Below are 12,338 nucleotides of genomic sequence, written 5' to 3'. Positions count from 1 at the left end.
TGGCAATGTTTAGAGAGGCTATAAATATTTCATGTATGAAAGATGTTGTATAAAATAAAACTGTTCCATGTATATTTGGAATATGGAGTTAAATACAAGGGGAGCAAGAGTAAGAAGTGCGTGAGGGAGAAAAGATTCCTTCAGCTGAGATTTGTAAAAGTGGAGAGACAAGGAAGCTGTTTTAGACAGTACGGTCTGTGGAGAAGGGGCTTGGTCTAATGGTGGTGAGGTTATGCAGAGGCCAGAGTGGAGTGAATTTTTTTTTAATTACCAATTTTAATCAAATTTAAATCAGCAAGCAGGAAACCTTGATTTAAATAATCAGTTGTAATTGTCTTTTGCATTTGTACTTTTGTTATTTTCCTAAAGAGAGGCTGATTCTCATTGGTTGGTAACAATTAAAAGGCATTGGTTTGCCACTTAATACAGCCTTTACACTAAATTTGGTGCTTCTTTTTGCTAATCAGGAAGATACACATTTATTTAAGCAAGTATATAGTTTTACTTATTTAGTCAGATTCTTAATGTTTACATTTTGATTATGTTAAATAAGAAATGGATCGTTCATTTTCTACTGGGGGGGACAATTTTTCTCTATAGTTTTCCCCCATTTTTTTTTTTCATTTTTTTTGCTCTATTGTCTATTCTACTATATGAAGTAATGCTCTCTGGCTTAATTGATAAGGCGAGAAGCCAGACTCCTGGGTACATTGCCAGAGACCCTGCAACAAACCTGTTGCAGAGCTGGGAAAGTTATTTAGCCCAAATGTCCACTCTTGTGGATGCTCAGTTTGAGTTGTCAAAAGTTGTTCTTTTTTCCCCCACCCCCCTCAGAAGTGCTGAGCACCAGCAGCTCCTTCAAAAAGATGATATATTAGAAATGGGAAAGGTACAGAGAAGGGCAACAAAAATGATGAAGGGTATGGAACAGCTTCCGTACGAGGAGAGATTAAAAAGACTGGGACTGTTCATCTTGGAAAAGAGACGACTAAGGGGAAATATGATAGAGGTCTATAAAATCATGACTGGTGTGGAGAAAGAGAATAAGGAAGTGTTATTTACTCCTTCACATAATACAAAAACCAGGGGTCACCCAATGAAATGAATAGGAAGCAGGTTTAAAACAAACAAGAAAAAATATTTCTCTACACAACACACAGTCAACCTATGGAACTCATTGCCAGGGGATGTTGTGACGGCCAAAACTGTAACTGGATTCAAAAAAGAGAAGTTCATAGAGGATAGATCCATCAGTGGCTATTAGCCAAGATGGTCAGGGATGCAACCCCCTGCTCTAGGCTACATATCCCTAGGCCTCTGACTGACAGATGTTGGGACTGGATTGCAAGGGATGGGTCACTTGATGATTGCCCTGTTCTGTTCATTCCCTCTGGGGCACTGGGCACTGGCCACTGTCAAGACAGATACTGGGCTAGATGGACCATGAGTCTGACTCAGTCTGGCCATTCCGATGTTCTTAGCTCCAAAAATTGGGTCTTTGAGGTCAAAAACTGAGTGGCCAAAAATGGAGGCACCCAAAACAAGAATACATTTTGAAAACTGTGGCCTTAAGTCTGTCTCAGTTTTTAGCAATCTGTAAAAATGGGTATAATGTCAACCTCCTGCACTTCAAGGGAGTTTTTGTTCTTAGGGCACCCTTCTTCCAAGGATTCTGCAGTACATGTTGTTAACCAGTGACCCCTTCAGGTCTCAGTTGGGGATGTGTGCTCTGATTACTGCAAAACTAAACAACTTGTCTGCTGATATGGATTCCAACTCCATGACATGGTTGCAGGGGTGAAAGTAGAAATAGGGACTTACCGGAATGGGGCTGGGTTGGGACCAGCTCTGGCCCCCAGAAGGGGCGGGGCCTTGGGCAGAAGGGGCCGGGATGGGGGGGTCAGAGCCAGCCCAGGCCCACCCTGTACCAATAAGTGCCCTTCCCCTCCCAGGGTAGCAGCAGCAGCCGAGGGCTCCAGCAGCAGTTTAAAGAGCCCAGGGCTCGGCCGTCGCTACCGCCCTGGGCCCTTTAAACCGCTGCTGGAGCCCTGGGCTGCCGCTGCTACCCCAGGGCTCCGGCAGCAGGGCTCTGGGGGCTATTTAAAGGGCCTGGGGCTCTACTGCCTTGGGCCCTTTAAATAGCTGCCAGAGCCCTGTCATTACTCCATGGCTCTGGGGGCTATTTAAAGGGCCCAGGACTCCCCTGCTTCCACCGCCCTGGCCCTTTAAATAGCCCCTGGAGCCCTGGGGTAGCGGCGGCGGGGCTCTGGCGGCTATTTAAAGGGCTTGGGGCAGTGGAAGCAGCAGGAGCTTCGGCCCTTTAAATAGCCCCCGGAGCCCCGCTGCTGCTACCCCAGGGCTCTAGCAGTGGTGCTCTGGCGGCCAGTTAAAGGGCCTGGGGCTCCAGCCGCAGCTGGGAGCCCCAGGCCCTTTCAGTTGCCACCTGGAGAAGCCGGGACGTACCGGCTTACTTTCACCTCTGCATGGTTGTCCCTCCTTACCAGTCCTGTATTTAGATTCCATCTATATTGCCACTGTTACTGTAGTATTTGAGCATATCCAAAGCATTTATGGATTTATCCTCACATGCCTATGTGAGGTTATCAAGGTTGATTATCCCAATTTACCAGAGGAGACTAAATTATTTAGCCATAGTGCCCAGAGAAAGCATGTGATAGAGCCAGGAATTAAACCCAGTACTGGAGCCCAGGATGGACTCCCCCTTGTGGACTGTCACCAGGCTGCTGTTTTGGACCCAAACCTTGTATCCCATGTGTTTTAAGATTAGTGACTCTGAGCAACATCCAGATGCTGTCTGAGAGTCTGGCCTTTCAGGCACGTCCCTGGAGTACAGACTCCAATACTAGTACCCCTTCTTGGTGTGGACCCAGCAGCCCTAGGCCCCAAGATCAGGGTGGACCCCCCACCCAAGTCTCATTGGTAGATCTCTCATACCCTCTCCAGAACTCCATCAGCAGAGGTGGTGTACTCTACTTTACAGTTTCACCCTTTGGGGACTTTGTGACAGTTAAAGCAAGTAACACAGAGACTTTGCAGAGGCACCTCTAAGCCCATGCACTTGGCTCATAGACATGACACAGAGATATACAGATCTATGGAAGAATAAGAAATGCATGCACTCAAGTCCCGCCCTCAGTTTTCTCCCGAGAGTCCTTTGGGTATTAGTGTCCTACAGGGAATCCAGGATCCTTCTGTACCACCACTTCTCCTCCTGCCAGGTCTTCTCTTCTGGTCTCTCCTTGTTAGTGGGAGTGTCTCCTTTTAATAGCAGATTCTAACACCTTGTCTCCTCCCTGGGGTTTTTCCATTCTCCGATCTGACTTCTGAGCTGCAGCTGCCAGCACCCTCTGTTTGCTACAGTAGTTGTCATTAGCAAGTGAAGAGTCTTTGGCCAGTAGTCCCCATTGTTCTGTTAAGGCAAGATTAATCAATTACTGATGGCCTTTAATGACACTTGAATTCAGGGACAGATGATTTTCCACAGTATGCATCCGATGAAGCGAGCTGTAGCTCACGAAAGCTTATGCTCAAATAAATTGGTTAGTCTCTAAGGTGCCACAAGTACTCCTTTTCTAGATGCTTAGATGTGTCACACTTTCCCCCTCCACCCCCAACACAATGGGGATGATGTAATCTAATGTGACCATCATTAGTGGAAGACATATAAGAAAATAGAGTTCATAAAATCATACAGGAATTCGTAAGTTCATATAGGCAGTTTCCCAAAACTGTCACACCCAGATCTCCTCAATTGCCTTCTCCATTGGTTTGGCCACAATCCATCCTTCCTCTTTAGGTGGGGCATTTCCTTCATCTCTTTATTTCTTTGAAAGATATCTGCATCCTCCTCCCTTTCTGGTTGGCAGCTAGGTAGTTGCATTTGTTCCATTTTGTTTGCTTAACCGATAGGGTGAGGATTACAGCTGGCCGAATTACTGCCCCAACCAATATCTGGCCATTAATGTCATCAAGGGAATGGCCTTGCTTATGATAATCAAAAGAGCTGTTCCTGCTTATACTCTGAAGAAATGTGGTGCAGATAAAACTATCTGGTACAGGACTGTGGAAAGCCTGTGATTGTCAGAGCCTCTCCTCAGGTGAAGCAGGTGCAGAAAACAACAGAGATCAATTCAAAACCAGTGTGGGACTAGCTGGTGTACTAATTTTAAATTCTTCCTTGGTCTGTATGTGCCAGTGTCTGAATCTGTGGGGAGGCTGGGACTAAGGTAGCAGGGGGTGCTGAAAGTTAGGACTGAAGATTGGCTGATCTCTATCCAGAAAGCTGATACGTGTTCTTTAACGACAGCACAAGCTATAACCAAGCCTAAGTGATCACTGCATGAGCATGGAGTTGTATTTTAGCTATGCCACAATAATTTAACTATTTATAGTGGTGAGGGAGCACCACCGTACTTAGGGTTGCATCCTGATATCTGTTTAAAAGTTGACCTAAGGCCTCTAAAATTGACATGCTGAGTTAGATTTCTTTGAATGTTGGTGTGCCTCAGGAGGGTTCAGAATAGGATTAGTGACCCAAACTTGGAATCCTTTGAGCCAGGGATTCTGGAGATTATAAGCCCCTCCCCCAGTAGCTATTTTAAAAAAAGTTTCTCAGTATGTGTTTTTGCACAGGGTTAGTAATCCAGATTTGGGGTAATTTGACCAATGGGTTCCTAAATTACAGGCCAGGTGCCCCCACCCCAGGAAAGGTTTCCTTCTGCTACCTTGTACTCTTAAACTGAAAGGCACTAATTACTGGATGAATCACAGACCTCTTGATGGCTGTGAACTCCAACCTTCATTTAATATATCTAAGGATAAGTTAATCAGACCCCCACCTAAGATAAAATGAGTTGTAGACGCAGCCTGACATCAGTTACAGTTTTGTGAGTCATGGTGGCAGTTTTGTACTGGGGGAATGTAATCAAAGTGTTTGGGGGAAAAAATAGACATATGAAAGATTCCTGGGAGGAGCGGGATATTGGGGGCTGAGAAGTGGGGGAATAGGAGGAGAGGGGTTTGGGGCTGCAGTGAAGGGAGGGGGATGGATGGTAGGGAGGTGAGAGAGGTTGGGGGCTAAGGTGAGGAGGGGTATGGCACATTTAGCTCTGCCAAGGTACTCCATCCCCTGCACCTCTAGCTTTGCCAGTGGATTCCAACCACCCTGCACCCCAACCTTCCTGTATCACAACACTGTTCCATTGTAACATAATTATCCTTCACTCCAGGCCTTGGAGGTGAATGTGGTTACAGAAATGGGAGGTAACTGACATAGAAATGTTTGCAGAGCAGGCAGCGAAGACTTTAGGGCTTGCAGTGGGAGGCCGAGGGTATAGTATGGGAGGGGGCTAGGCTGGAGAAGGGGATGCTTTGAATGGGTCAGCCGCATGGTTTGGGAGGTGTTCTGAAGACAGCACAAGGTCACTGGGTGAATTTTCCAGTTGACCTAGCTCCCTTTGGCGTAGGTCTTTTTTGTACTTTAATAATGTTAGCTGGAATCCTGTGAGTGAGAGTGAATTGGCTGTAAAAGGAGGTGAGGAGCTTGTACATTTCAGCAGCTGTGGAGTTGGCTGTGTGTGTTGGTTAACAGAGCATGTTAAGGCATTGCTGAAAGAGGGCAGAGTTAAGGTTTATGGGCTGCCTTAACTTTCCTGGTTTTCAGATATTTGAGTTTTGCTGCAACCACCAAGCAACCTAAAAACTACAGTAAAGTAGTTTTTTGCCACTGAATATGTGGTGAGGCTTAGCCCAAACAGCTGCAGTTCATGGAGTAAGAAGGTCTAGGTGCTAAGTGAAATGCATATATATCAGCATTAAAAATGGGCCTCTGCTTTAATGTCCCTGGTGTGACAGTAACTCTGCCCACTGAAGGGATTATGAGCTTTCCTGGTGCAGGTATTTTAATAGCCTAAATTAAGACTTCAAAAAGTCAACACATCAGCAAACTAGAAAATAAAAACCAATGAGGCAGTCAAAATGCAACTAACACAGCTCAAGAAAACAAACCATAAACTCCTCAAGCAGGTGGGACTGAGCTAGGAAGTTATCCAAGTAGCTTACTACAAAAGGGGGGGAAACTTTGGCCAGGCAAGTGCATTTCTCACCCTAAAACAGTCTTGCCAGTCTCAGAGTAAGGCTGCCATGTGGCATCCAAAGGACCTGATACCCAGGCATGCGCACTCTCTCTCTGTATATCTGTATTAAACAGCAGTTTGTTATTGCCCTTATCTGTGTCTAAACCTATTTATTAAATGAGACAGAATTGTTTCCCACCCCCTTCCAAAAAAGCAAGCCCAGGAAGAAATCCATGGGAAACTGTTAAGCACGGGCAACTGATGAAAATATTCTTTGGAGACGGCTGAGCCCCACACTGATTCCTGGCCTGGCGCTCTAGGTGTGGGAGGGAGCAAGCATTGGAGAAGGAGCCCTCCCCACACTGATTCCTGGCCCCACATGGTGGGGAGGTCTGGGGGTGAAAGAGGGGGAGCAGGCTTGGATATTGAATCCACCCCACACTGATTCCTGGCCCCACATGGTGCGGAGGTCCAGGGGGGCAAGAGGGAGTGCAGGCTTGGATATTGAGCCCACCCCACGCTGATTCTCAGGACTGTTCAGATGTGCAGTCCTGGGGGGTGGGAATCGGCAGGGGGGAGGGGGCAGGGGGGCAGTCTTGGTTTTATCAGACACAAAGCCAATGGTAATATTTTCCATGATATTTTTCTTACATTCCAACAAATATTCTCTGGTATTTACAAGCCAAACAAAGCATTGTGTTGGTGCACATGAACCAGAAAGTGGAATTGACTTCTTTATAAACAGTAACAGAGCTGGCTGCTTTTCCTTGTCGAAGCTGAATGAAATGCACTGTAAGCGAAAGGAATAACCAGTGAAACCTAACCACAGCTTTTACAACTATCTTCAACTGGTAACCTCAAGCATCACTATTAACCTTTTAAAAATGACTTAATTGGAGGCTGTCTGGGGCACTCGCAGTACAAGACAGCTGTAAAAATCTGGGTCAAGGGTGTTGTAGCCAGGGGTGACTTCCAAATGTTTCTTTATCTGACACTAAAAATCTCATTCTGCAGAGGTCTTTCTTTGATGTAATAGATTCCACATTGGGTATGATATCAGGATTCAGTCAAGTTCAAGAGGGCCAACTTTAACTCCTCACTACTTGCATTACTTTACTTGCATCTCCAGTGTAGACAGAAAACAATCCATTTCTTAAACATGCGAGGCTTGATTCTTCTTTTGTGTAACCCAGTGTAACTCTGGCTTCAGTGGAATTACTCCTGATTTAAATCAGTGTAAGAGAGATGAATATCCGGCTCAAGGAATGCAACAATATAAAAGGTGCCATCTGAGCAAGATGTCTGCTTTAAATCCTGGACAGCACAGACCTGCAGACAGAAAGCAGAGTAAGGGTTTGTGTCAGTTCATGAGCAGCGGAAAGAGAAAGCAAGGAGACCTCTGCACTTCAGCATTTACAAAACAGGTTATCTTTATCTCCACCTCCTGCCCGCCGCAGTTGGGGAACTGGGTGAGCATGTGAAAGGACTGTGTGGCATGCATACCCAGATGGCTGATGCCCAATGATCTGTCCTCGGAATTGATCTGTCCCAGTCCATCAGTAGTAGTGTGCCTCCTATAGACCTCTGCTTGAAGGCTGTTCTATATTTTTTTATTTGTCCTGTTAAGATTAATAAAACGTGGGAGTGACCTCAGGGCTCATTGCCTTTTACTGTGCCTCATTTTGATCAATGCTGGCATGTTGATGGACACTCGTCAACAGAGTGGTGTCTATTTAACTTCCTAATTGTATCATATCCTATCCTGCCAATTATCCAGACAGCAGCAAACTGCTTTTGCAGTGGCTGTGTTCTAGCGGGTGACTCATATAAATGGCCAGGAGGGGAAATTAATTATTTTGACCCTGCTTCTTACCACTGAGGTTAGGAGAGAAGAAGAGAGCATGGTACCTATGTTATCCAGACGGTCAGGGTTCCTGGATTATGCATATGAAAAGGGTGATGGCATTTCAAACTCCAGATCTCCAGAGCCAGCCAGTCTTATTCCTGAAGAGTGACTATTTGTCAGCCCTTAATTGGCTGCCAAACAAATGGATGGAGGTGCTGTAATTTTTGCGTCTCTTGTTAAGAGTGCATGGTGTAATAATGGGGGTCAAATGGAAGTGCATTTACTGGTGCAAAACATTTCCTGCCATTAGCAGCAATGCCTCATCTGTTTTAGTCTCGCATTCAATATGGGTATAGATCAGTTTAAATCACATTAATAACATGCACTTGCGGTTACGGTTTAGAACAGCCGCTTGGTGTCACTAGCGGAAGTGCGCAAATAATTCTTATAGCGCTCACACCTCAGAAAAGCGTTACAAAGCCTAATCAGGCAGTTGGTTACACAGCAGGAGGCACTCTCTGATCCGATCATGAGCCCTATAATGTCCCACAGAAACTGCTCTCCAACTGTTCAGTGTTAGCTGGGCTGATGGGGAGCAAACATCCAGAGCTTTTAATTAAACAAGTGTGAGGTTGCTCTGAATGGTTACATTTAACTCCTTTGTCACTTCTGTGGTGTCAAAGATTCTCTTTGTAGTGTGGAAGTAGCAACTCCATGCTGCACTGTGAGCTTTGCTCCCTTATGTTAGAAACAGCGATAGTCCAAGGGCACCACACGAATCCTATAGTGGAATGAACTTGCAGCATACCTTGGGCACTAGGAACACAGCTGTAGGAGAGAGAACAAGGAGTACTTGTGGCACCTTAGAGACTTAACAAATTTATTTGGGCATAAGCTTTCGTGGGCCAACACCCACTTCATCAGATGCATGCAGTGGAAAATACAGTAGGAATATCTATCTATCTATCTCTTATACAGAGAACATGGAAAAAATGGGGGTTGCCATACCAACTCTAATGAGACTAATCACTTAAGGTGGGCTATTATCAGCAGGAGAAAAAAAAAAACTTTTGTAGTGATAATCAGGATGGCCCGTTTCAAACAGTTGACAAGAAGGTGTGAGTAACTGTAGGGGAAAAATAAGCATGGGGAGTATAGCAGTAGTGATATGCTACCAACTAGCTGACGGGGATGTTGATGGTGATTGTGAAATGCTCAGGGAGATTAGAAAGGCTATAAAAATGGAAAATCAGCAATAATGGAGAATTTCAACTATCCCCATGTTGATTGGGTACGTGTCACCTCAGGACGGGATGCTGAGATAAAGTTTCTTGACACCACTAATGACTGCTTTTTGGAGCAGCTAGTCCTGGAACCAAGGGCTTTCTTGCCGCTTGGTCATAGTGACTATATTATAATTAAATTAAACATCCTTGGAGGGGGTGGATAACAAAGAAGCCCACCACAGTAGCACTTAACTTCAAAAAGGGGAACTACACAAAAATGAGGAAGCTAGTTAAATGGAAATTAAAAGGAACAGTTACAAGAGTGAAATGCCTCTAAGCTGCTTGGAAATTTTTTTAAAACGCCACAATAGAGGCTCAAATTTAAACGTATATCCCACATTAAAAAGAATAGCAAGAAGACCAAAAATAAGCTGCCATGGTTAAACAACAAAGTAAAAGAAGCAGTTACAGGCAAAAAGGCATCCTTTAAAAACTGGAAGTCAAATCCTACTGAGGAAAATAGAAAGGGGCCTAAACTCTGGCAAGTCAAGTGTAATGGTATAATTAGGCAGGTCAAAAAAGAATTTGAAGAGCAACTAACAAAAGACTGAAAAATTTCAAACAGCAAAAAATTATTTAAGTAAATCAGAAGCAGGAAGCCGGCCAACCAATCAGTGGGGCTGCTGGACAATTGAGGTGCTAAAGAAGCAGTCAAGGACGATAAGGCCATTGCGGAGAAGCTAAGTGAATTCTTTGTATTGGTCTTCACTGAGAGGATGTGAGGGCAATTCCCAAACCTGAGCCATTCTTTTTAGATGACAAATCTGAGGAACTGTCCCAAGTGAGGTGTCAATAGAGGAGGCTTTGGAACAAATTGATAAATTAAACAGTAATAAGTCACCAGGACCAGATGGTATTCACCCAAGAGTTCTGAAGGAACTCAAATGTGAAATTGCAGAACTAATAACTGTGGTATGTAACCTATCACTTAAATAAGCTTCTTTACTAGATGACTGGAGGATAGTTAATGTGATGCCAGAGGTGATCCTGACAATTACAGGCCAATAAACTTAACTGTAGTAAAGAACAGAATTATCAGATACATAAATGAACATAATTTGCTGGGGGAAGAGTCAACACAGCTTTTGTAAAGGGAAATCATGCCTCACCAATCTATTAAAATTCTTTTTAGCGGGTCAACAAACATGGGGACAAGGGGGTATTGTGTACTTAGACTTTCAGAAAGCCTTTGACAAGGTCCCTCACCAGAGGCTCTTAAGCAAAGTAAGCAGTTATGGCATAAGAGGGAAGGTTCTCTCATGGATCTGTAACTGGATAAAGGACAGGAAACAAAGGGTAGGAATCAATGGTCAATTTTCAGACTGGAGAGAGGTAAATAGTCACCTCAAATCCAAAGAGTTACAAAGGGATCTAACAAAACTGGGTGACTGGGCACCCAAATACCAGATGAAATTCAGTGCTGATAATTGCAAAGTAATGCACGTTTGAAAACATAATCCCAACTATACCTACAAAATGGTGGGGTCTAATTTAGCTGTTACCACTCAAGAAAAAGATCTGGGAGTCATTGTGGATAGTTCTCTGAAAACATCTCAATGTGCAATGGCAGTCAAAAAAGCTAACAGAATATTAGGAGCCATTAGGAAAGGGATAGATAATAAGACAGAAAATATCATAATGCCTCTTTATAAATCCATGATAAGCCCACACCTGGAATACTGCATGCAGTTCTGGTCACCCCATCTCAAAAAAGATGTATTAGAAATGGAGAAACTGAAGGACAATGAAAATGAAAAAGGGTATAGAACAACTTCCATGCGAAGAGAGAGTAAAAAGACTGGGACTATTCGTCTTGGAAAAGAGATGACGGGGGTGGGAGGGGGGGTAATGATAGAGGTCTATAACATCCTGAATGGTGTGGAGAAGTGAATAAGGCAGTGTTATTTACTCCTTTATATAACACAAGAACCAGGGGTCACCCAGTAAAATTAATACAAACAAAAGGAAATAATTCTTCAGGCAACGGACAGTCAGTCTGCAGAATTCATTGCCAGGGGATGTTGTGAAGGCCAAAAGTATAACTGGGTTCAAAACAGAATTAGATAAGTTCATGGAGGATAGATCCATCAATGGCTATTAGCCAGGATGGTCAGGGATGCTATCCCCATGTTCTGGGTGTTCCTAGGCCTCTGACTGCCAGATGCTGGGACTGAATGACGGGATGGATTACTTGATGACTGCCTTTTTCTGTTCATGCCTTTTGAAGCGTTTGCCATTGGCCACTGTCAGAAGACAGGATACTGGGCTAGTTGGACCATTTATCTGTCCCAGTATGGCCATTCTTATGTTCCTCCTCTCTCTTCCCCCTGCACCCCCCCCCACCAAAAAAACCCCAAACCAACCCCAACCAACCAACTAAAACAATCCTGCAGGAATTTAATTTGCAAGGAAATCTCGCAATGAGCAAACTTGCTTGTGGAAACTGGTCAGGAGTGTGAATACAACACATGGTCATGCTCTTTTGTGCTATAACAAAGTTCTATGCATATTTTTCCTGGGCAGTGAGAGTCTACTACTAGAAAGATTCCATCCTAGATCGGCACCATAGTCCATTAATGTATTGTGAGTGGGGAGATGTGTGGGGAAGAGGGGTGGAGGGGAATGTGACAGCATATCTGTTTTAGGATTTGTCGAAAATTGGGAAATCTCTATCAGTACAAACCCTTATTGTAGACCTGCTTCTCCATTGCAAAATAGGGATTGCATCAATGAGGTTTACCCTTGTAAAGTACAAGGGATTGTCATAACAGCAGAATTGCCAATCTCATGCATTCAAAAATCACAAGATTGGTTTGAAATCATGAGCCTTCCAAAATAATAGATTTGGGGTTCTTTTTATTTGCCTTCTGGTTTTGGAACCTTTAGAGATCATGCTTTCCAACTTTTATCTGCAACTGCACGGGCTTACTTTTTTCTTTTTTTCTTTAAAATGAAAGCCAAGATTCCCATGCAATCCCATGACTCCAGTAGCTGGCTACAAGAGAAAAGCCAAGTATTGTGGGTCTCACAATAAAATCAGGGGAGTTAGCAGCTGCAACCAATGCAAGCCTTGCTTGCACCAGTGTGAGACAGCTACACAAGGGGTTTGCA

The 12,338-nt window shown here is 44.2% G+C and overlaps 1 protein-coding gene across 6 annotated transcripts in view; it reads left to right on the top strand.

Moving 5' to 3' along the window:
* The window catches only part of ACTN1 (actinin alpha 1), a 137,882-nt gene that overhangs the window by 73,046 nt on the left and 52,498 nt on the right, over positions 1-12,338 (top strand). The window lies entirely within an intron of this gene.

This window comes from Natator depressus, chromosome 6 (assembly GCF_965152275.1).
Source record: "Natator depressus isolate rNatDep1 chromosome 6, rNatDep2.hap1, whole genome shotgun sequence".
NCBI classification, from domain to species: Eukaryota; Metazoa; Chordata; order Testudines; family Cheloniidae; genus Natator; species Natator depressus.
The sequence above is the reverse complement of the archived record's forward strand: the minus strand, read 5'-3'. Positions and strand labels throughout refer to the sequence as shown.